General features: G+C 36.2%; 1 pseudogene; it reads left to right on the plus strand.

Moving 5' to 3' along the window:
* The first annotated feature begins 480 nt into the window (after positions 1–480).
* Positions 481–7,879, plus strand: LOC107947745 (sugar carrier protein C-like; annotated as a pseudogene).
* Positions 7,880–8,124: the final 245 nt, after the last annotated feature.

An 8,124-nucleotide genomic window follows, 5' to 3' on the forward strand; every position in this document is an offset into this window, starting at 1 on the left:
TATTATACTAATTTTTAAGCAGCAACCTCACTCTCATGTTAAGTAGTTAATGACATTTAACGGAAAATGATTAAAATTAAATCCAATTAGTTGAGTGACCATTTTAATAAAATTCATAGTTGAGTGGCCAAATAAAAAAAATTCATAGTTGACTGACGAGTGGTGTAGTTTACCCTATTTCTAAATATATCAAAAAAATAATAAAATCTACAAAAATAATTTTATTATAAATATCGTATTACAAATAGGTATCTATTAGAGAAAGAGATTTTGATGTCATCTAACCAATAAAAATAAAATAAAATAAAATCTAGTAATATGATTTTATTTTAAATATCTCGTTATAAGCAGATATCTGTCATTTATCCATTTTAATACATTAGGGTTTCCAAACATAAAATTTGGATAAGTAATAATGTACTTTGAATTTTGTTTATTAATAATTATAATAATATAATTTTTCTATATAAGGAAGTCCCATGCTGTTCTAACACCTCTTATCTTCTTTCACTGATCTTATATACTATACACTAAGTATTTGTTCTTCCTTTTCTAGTTTCCATTGAGGAAAAGACAGATAAAACATGCCGGCGGCAGGAGGAATTGGGCCGGGAAACGGCAAGGAATACCCGGGAAACCTCACTCCATTCGTCACTATAACATGTATTGTCGCCGCCATGGGTGGTTTGATTTTCGGCTACGATATTGGGATTTCAGGTAACATTTAAAAACACACACACACAATTGACCCATACATTTTTGTTTGTTTTACGTAGAAACCAATGGTTTTTTTTTTATAGGCGGAGTGACGACTATGACTCCTTTTCTTCAAAAGTTCTTCCGAGAAGTTTGGGAGAAGAAGGAAGCTAACAAGTCGATGAATCAGTACTGCCAATACGACAGTCAAACACTGACGATGTTCACTTCGTCACTGTATTTGGCTGCTCTTTTGGCGTCACTGGTGGCTTCAACTGTCACCCGTAAGCTTGGGAGGAGATTATCCATGCTTTTTGGTGGTTTACTCTTCTTTGCCGGAGCTCTTATCAATGGCTTTGCTAAAGCTGTTTGGATGTTGATTGTTGGTAGATTGTTACTTGGTTTCGGTATCGGTTCCGCAAATCAAGTAAGAACCATCAAGTCTTAGTCTTAGTTTTTGTTTTTTTTTTCTTTTCTTTTCTTTGCAAGTTGTTCGTTAAAGAATAAAAAATAATGTGCTGTCTGAAAGGAGTGGCAAAAAAAAGAGAAGTACATATCTTAGTCTTCTTTATGCATTGGGGTTCATTTTTTAATTTAGATTTTTGCTGGATTTTTGTCGTCTAATGTGTCTCTTTGTGTTCTTCAGAGCTCCTTTTTAGATGGTTCTAAAATCTCAGTATTAACAAAGCAGACAAACTTGTTCTGATCCAGATATGATCTTTTGTATCCCTTGTTTTAACTGGATAAAAACCTTATCTGGGTTTGATTTCTTGAGATCTGACAAGTAAATCTCTGATAAATGGTTTAAAGTTATGAAGCTTGTTCCTGTAACTGTTGCTTTTCCTTGTCAGACAAGGCTTGTTTTTCTTTGCATGACATGTCTTTGCACCATTTTTTTCCGCTAAAAGTTCACTCCTTGATGCAACGGGCGTTGAAAAAAAAATATTAGCTTCTGTTTTTAGTACAATTAATATTGATAAACCCATGTTTGTTGACCCCTTTTTGCATTATTTTGTTGCCTAACTTCTTTTATCTATTCGGTGGCAGAAAATTTTTCAATAAATAATTTTATCATTTTAATAGTTTTTATTTTTAGAATTAAATTTTATTATTTTTAAAGGATATTTTACTATTATTAATTTAAAATTTTTATAAATTTTATAAAGTACCATTTTAAGGGACCGGGGCCTGCCGGCTCCGCTACTGTGTCTACTTAAAACAACGGTGATTTGTACATTTTTTTTTCTTTTTTACAGTCTATGCCACTCTACCTCTCGGAGATGGCACCCTACAAGTATAGAGGAGCATTGAACATTGGTTTCCAATTATCAATCACAGTCGGCATCCTTATTGCCAACGTGCTGAATTACTTCTTTGCTAAGATCAAAGGTGGGTGGGGTTGGCGACTGAGTTTGGGTGGTGCAATGGTCCCTGCCCTTATCATCACAGTCGGATCCCTAGTCCTACCAGATACGCCGAACTCGATGATAGAACGTGGCCGGACCGAGGAAGCCCGAGCGAAGCTCAAGAAGATCCGTGGGGAGGATGATGTTGATGAGGAATTTAGAGACCTTGTTTCGGCCAGTGATGCATCAAAGCTAGTTGAGCACCCTTGGAGAAACTTGTTGCAGAGGAAATACAGGCCCTCATTTAACTATGGCCATCTTAATTCCTTTCTTTCAACAACTAATCGGCATTAATGTGATTATGTTTTATGCCCCCGTATTGTTCAATACCATCTGTGGAAATTGTGTATTTGGTAAAATTTTTACTTGTATTTTCATTCGTTCAATGAATGTATTTATACAAATTACAAGAGAAGAAAACTGACTAAACTGACTATTAACAAACTAAACTATAGTTTGTTAATTCTAACAAACTTTGACTATTTCGACTAATTAAATTAGCAATATACTAATTTAATATACTAACATCCCCCTCAAGTTAGAGAATGTATATTCAACATGCCTAGCTTGAACAAATTTTCTCGAAATGGAGCAGTAGCCAAGGATTTGGTAAACATGTCAGCCAACTGATCTTTAGAAGAACAAGGCAACAATTGTATCACACCAGTTGAAACTTTCTCCCTTACAATATGACAATCAATCTCGATGTGTTTTGTTCTTTCATGGAATGTTGGATTAGCAGCTATCTGTAACGTAGAATTATTATCACAATACAATCTTGTTGATGAAGAAACTGGTTGATGAAGATCATCAAGTAGATAGTGCAACCATTGAATTTCACAAGCTGCTGCTGCTAATGCTCGATACTCAGCTTCAGAGGATGAGCGAGACACTGTGGTTTGCTTCTTTGCTTTCCAACTAATAAGGGAGTCACCAAGAAAAATACAAAAACCACTTATAGATCGTCTGGTTTCTGGACAACCAGCCCAATCAGAATCACTAAAGCCTCGAAGTAGCAAAGAAGAAGTTGCTGAGAAAAATATTCCAGAACTAGGAGAGTTCTTTAAGTAGCGCAATACATGATGAGCTGCCTGAAGATGCAACACAGTTGGTTTATCCAAGAAGTGACTTAGCTGCTGAACTGCAAATGAAATGTCTGGACGTGTTGATGTAAGATAAATGAGTCGACCAACCAGCTGTCTATAGAGTGTATTATCAGCAAGTAATTCACTGTCATCACTTCGCAATTTTGAGCTTGATTTGGTTGCCATTGGAGTTTTTGCTGGTTTACATTCCATGAAGCCACTATCAGTCAAAATCTAAAGACAATACTTCCTTTGAGATAAATGAATTCCTGCAGTTGACCTTGCAATCTCGAGACCAAGAAAATACTTAAGCTCACCAAGATCTTTGATTTTAAATGCCTGATCTAGAAAACTCTTAACTGTAGAAATTTCATGTTGATTATTACCAGCCAATATCATATAATCAACATAAACAAGCAAGGCTGTAAAAGAATCATTTTCCTTTTTGACAAAGAGAGAATGATCAGAGGAGGATTGTTTGTAGCCAAGGGATAAAAGAGAAGCTGTAAGTTTGGAGAACCATTGTCTGCTAGCTTGTTTTAAGCCATATAGAGATTTTTGTAATTTGCAGACTTTGCTCTTGTCTGATCCTTCAAATCCAGGGGGCAACTTCATGTAAACTTCCTCATTCAATTCACCATGTAAGAACGCATTATTGACATCTAACTGCTGGAGAAACCAATTCTGAGATGCGGTTAAAGCAAGAAGAAGTCGCACAGTAGTAATCTTTGCAACCGGAGAGAAAGTGTCAAAATAATCAACACCTTCTCGTTGTGTGTATCCCTTAGCAACCAGGCAAGCTTTGTATCGCTCAATTGAGCCATCAGCCTTATGTTTGACTCGAAAAACCCATTTGCAACCAATTGCTTGCTTACCAGGTGGTAACTCAGTAATAATCCAGGTCTTAGTTTGTTCAAGAGCAGTAATCTCAGCTTGCATTGCCTCTCGCCAATGTAAATGTTTTACGGCTTGTGTGTATGTTTTTGGTTCGGTAGTGGCAGTAATGGCTAAAGTATAGTGTAAATGTGTAGCTGAAAGGTTTGAATAGGAAAAAGTTTGAGTAAGAGAGTAATTATTACCTGGGAGAAGATTGGTACCAGCCTGCAGAGAAAGCATTAATAATCATTCAAATAACGAGGTGGTTGTCTGTTTCTTGTAAGACGGGTTACATTTGGAGTTGGTGGTTCAATATGTGGTTTATCATGTGGTTCAGTATTTATGGGTGGTGGTTCAATATGTGGTTCAGTATTTGTGGTTGGTGATGGTGTTTCAATAGAAGAAGATGAATCTGATATAGGTTCATCATAGGTAGGAGAGGAAGCTAAAACTGGTAATGAAGGTGATGAAGGAGACAAGGAACTGTGAAGAAATGGAAAATGATGTTCATGAAAGGTTACATTTCGAGAGATGAAAATGATTTTGGTATCTAAGTCAAAAAGTACATAACCTTTAACTGTAGGTGAAAGGCCAAGAAAAATACATGTTCGAGAACGAGAATCAAATTTATGCCTATGAGCTGTTAAAGTAGATGCATAAGTCAAACAACCAAAAACTTTTAGAATAGAGTAATCTGGTTTAGTTTGGTGAAACTTTTCATAAGGTGTAAAGTTGGAAAGGAGAGGTGTAGGTGTTCTATTTATGAGATAGACAGCATGTAAGACTGAATATCCCCAGAAATATTGAGGTGTATGAGAATGAAACAAGAGGACTCGAGCAACATTTAAAATATGTTGATGTTTTCGTTCCACCAAGCCATTTTGTTGTGGTGTTTCCACACAAGATGTTTGATGTATGGTTCCTTTAGAAGCATAAAAAGAAGGCATAGCAAATTCAGAACCATTATCAGATCGAATCACTTTAATTTTGGCTGAAAATTGGGTCTCAACCATTTGGAAAAAATTTTGAATATGTTCTCGAACTTCAGACTTTGTTTTTAAAAGAATAAGCCAGGTATAACGGCTGTAATCATCAACAATTGTCAAGAAATATTTATGACCATTAATAGAAACAAGAGGATTAGGGCCCCAAATATCAGCATGTATAAGATCAAATCTCTTTATTGAAACAGAATTGCTTACAGGAAAAGAAAGCTTTTTGTGCCTTGCCAAGTGACACGTTTTACAAGCTGAATTATCAAAAAGTTGTAAAGTAGGTATTTCTGGTAAAAGGAGTTTTATTCTCGAGTCTGAAAGATGACCAAGACGAGAATGCCATACATCTGTAGTAGGAGTAGCAGTAAAGGTTGTAGTAGAAAAGGTAAAAGTTTGAGATGGATAGTCAAGTAGATAAAGACCTCGATATGCTCTAGCTGTACCAATCATCTTCCAGGATGGGAGAGCCTGTATCTTGCAAACATTAGAATGAAAGGTAAAACAACATGGCAAAGTAGTAGTAAGTTTGGTTACAGAAAGCAAATGGAAGGTAAAAGCTGGAATATAAAGAACATCATGTAAACATAAATGTTCATGAAAAATAACAGTACCAGATATACATGCTTCAAGTTTGGTACCATTAGGTAAAGTAACAAGGATGGGTTTAATATGTTTATATGAGGCAAAAGATGATAAAGAATAGGTAATATGATCATTAGCACCAGTATCAATGATCCAAAAAGGAGTTAAAGATATACCTTCAGTGGTAGCAAGAGTAAAGTGAGAGTCACGGATAACATTGTTGGTTAAAGAGGTAGAAGAGGGAATGGATGGAGAGGGTGATGGTTTGAGTAAAGCAAGAAGCTGAGAATATTGCTCTTGAGTCAAAGTAAAACCAGAATTATTAGATGAGGAATCACTTAGTGTTGAAGTAGGTGGAGGCTCAGCAACATCATCAGAATAAACATTGTTGACACGAGCCTGACCCTTTGCCCTGTATCCATTATTATAACCATTCTTGCGAAAACATGTTTCAATTGTATGACGAGGCCTTTGACAGAAAATACACCATCTTTTGTCAACAGTTGAAGAAGAAGCATCAAATCGCTTAGTAACAGCATTCACATTAGAGGTATTATCAGAGGAAGATAGATTATTAACAAACACCTTTGAACTTCCAGTATTGAACTGTCTTTCTTGTTGAATCACCATAGAAAAAGCCTTATTAATGGATGGCAAAGGATCTAAAAGCATAATCTGAGATCACGCACCAGTAAATTTATCATTAAGACCTTTAAGAAAGCGAATCACATAGTCATCATCATGATAACGCTTGATAGTAGTCAAAACACCACAAGAACAAGGTGTATTGCAAGAACAGCGAGGAAGAGGCCTAAAATGTAACAACTCATCCCAGAAAATCTTGAGTTTAGTAAAATAGTCTGTAACTGACCGATCATCTTGCTTAAAAGATGAAATCTCATCTTGCAAATCAGAGATTCGATAAACATCACCTTGAGAAAATCGTTCTCGAAGATCATTCCAGATATCAAATGCAGTATTAACCCAAAGAACACTGCTAAAGATGAAGGAACTGATAGAGTGATTAAGCCAAGAAATTACCATGGTGTTACATCGTTCCCAAGCATGATAAAGAGAATCAGTGTCAGATGGTACTGTAATGCTTCCATCAACAAACTGAAGCTTGTTCTTCGAGAGAAGTGCAAGACGCATTGCACGAGACCAAGAATGATAGTTGGAACTATTGAGAGCTGGTGAAACAAGTATAAGCGAAGGATTTTCATTTGGATGCAAATAATAAGGACTAGAAATAGGAATTGTAGGATGAGAAAGCTCAATCGTTGATGAATTAACAGGCATAATGGAAAAAGAATCCAGGAAAATGCCAAGAAAATGCAGAAAAATAGAGAAAATGCGGAAGAATCTTTAAACGTCTGATACCATGTGGAAATTGTGTATTTGGTAAAATTTTTACTTGTATTTTCATTCGTTCAATGAATGTATTTATACAAATTACAAGAGAAGAAAACTGACTAAACTGACTATTAACAAACTAAACTATAGTTTGTTAATTCTAACACCATCGGTTTCGGAGACGATGCTTCCCTCATGTCTGCTATGATTACTGGTGTCGTTAATGTTGCTGCAACATTGGTCTCAATCTATGGTGTTGATAAATGGGGTAGGCGATTCCTTTTCCTAGAGGGTGGAGTCCAAATGTTGATCTGCTAGGTACTTTATTTTCCCCCATGAAAAACCAGTTTCAATAGCAATGGGTACTAACTTGATCTTTTGGCTATTTGTTGCATTTTTTCAGGCTGTTGTGGCGGCATGTATTGGTGCTAAGTTTGGAACCAATGGAAACCCTGGTGATTTGCCTAAATGGTACGCCATTGTTGTGGTGTTTTTCATTTGCGTTTACGTGGCCGGATTCGCCTAGTCTTGGGGACCCTTGGGATGGTTGGTTCCTAGTGAAATTTTCCCATTGGAAATCCAATCAGCTGCACAAAGTATCAACGTTTCCGTCAACATGATGTTCACATTTTTAGTGGCCCAAGTGTTCTTAACCATGCTCTGCCACTTGAAATTCGGACTCTTCATGTTCTTCGCCTTCTTCGTTATAATAATGTCCATCTTTGTCTACTATTTCTTGCCTGAAACAAAGGGTATTCTGATTGAAGAGATGAACCAAGTATGGAAGTCGCACTGGTACTGGTCCCGGTTCATAGAAGACCTTGATTACCCCATTAATGGAAATTTAGAGATGAGCAAGGGAGGCCAGGGTCCAAAGCTTGTTTAACTTCAGCATTTGATAGTACTATATATATCATAACATTTGTTTCAATGTTGTTGGATTAAGGGTACAAAGTGCTCTGCTCTTGTTTAAACCTGGAAATTTCTATATACTAAAAACATGAAGGAATTTCTCACCATTGATTTGCTCGAATCACAAATTTCTCTTGAATCTCTTTGTTTGATATAGACTTTGCAATTTACATACTTTTCATTCCACCCGAAACTAAAAACAGTCCCTGCAAAAAAAAC

The sequence above is a fragment of the Gossypium hirsutum genome, chromosome A06 (assembly GCF_007990345.1).
Source record: "Gossypium hirsutum isolate 1008001.06 chromosome A06, Gossypium_hirsutum_v2.1, whole genome shotgun sequence".
NCBI classification, from domain to species: Eukaryota; Viridiplantae; Streptophyta; class Magnoliopsida; order Malvales; family Malvaceae; genus Gossypium; species Gossypium hirsutum.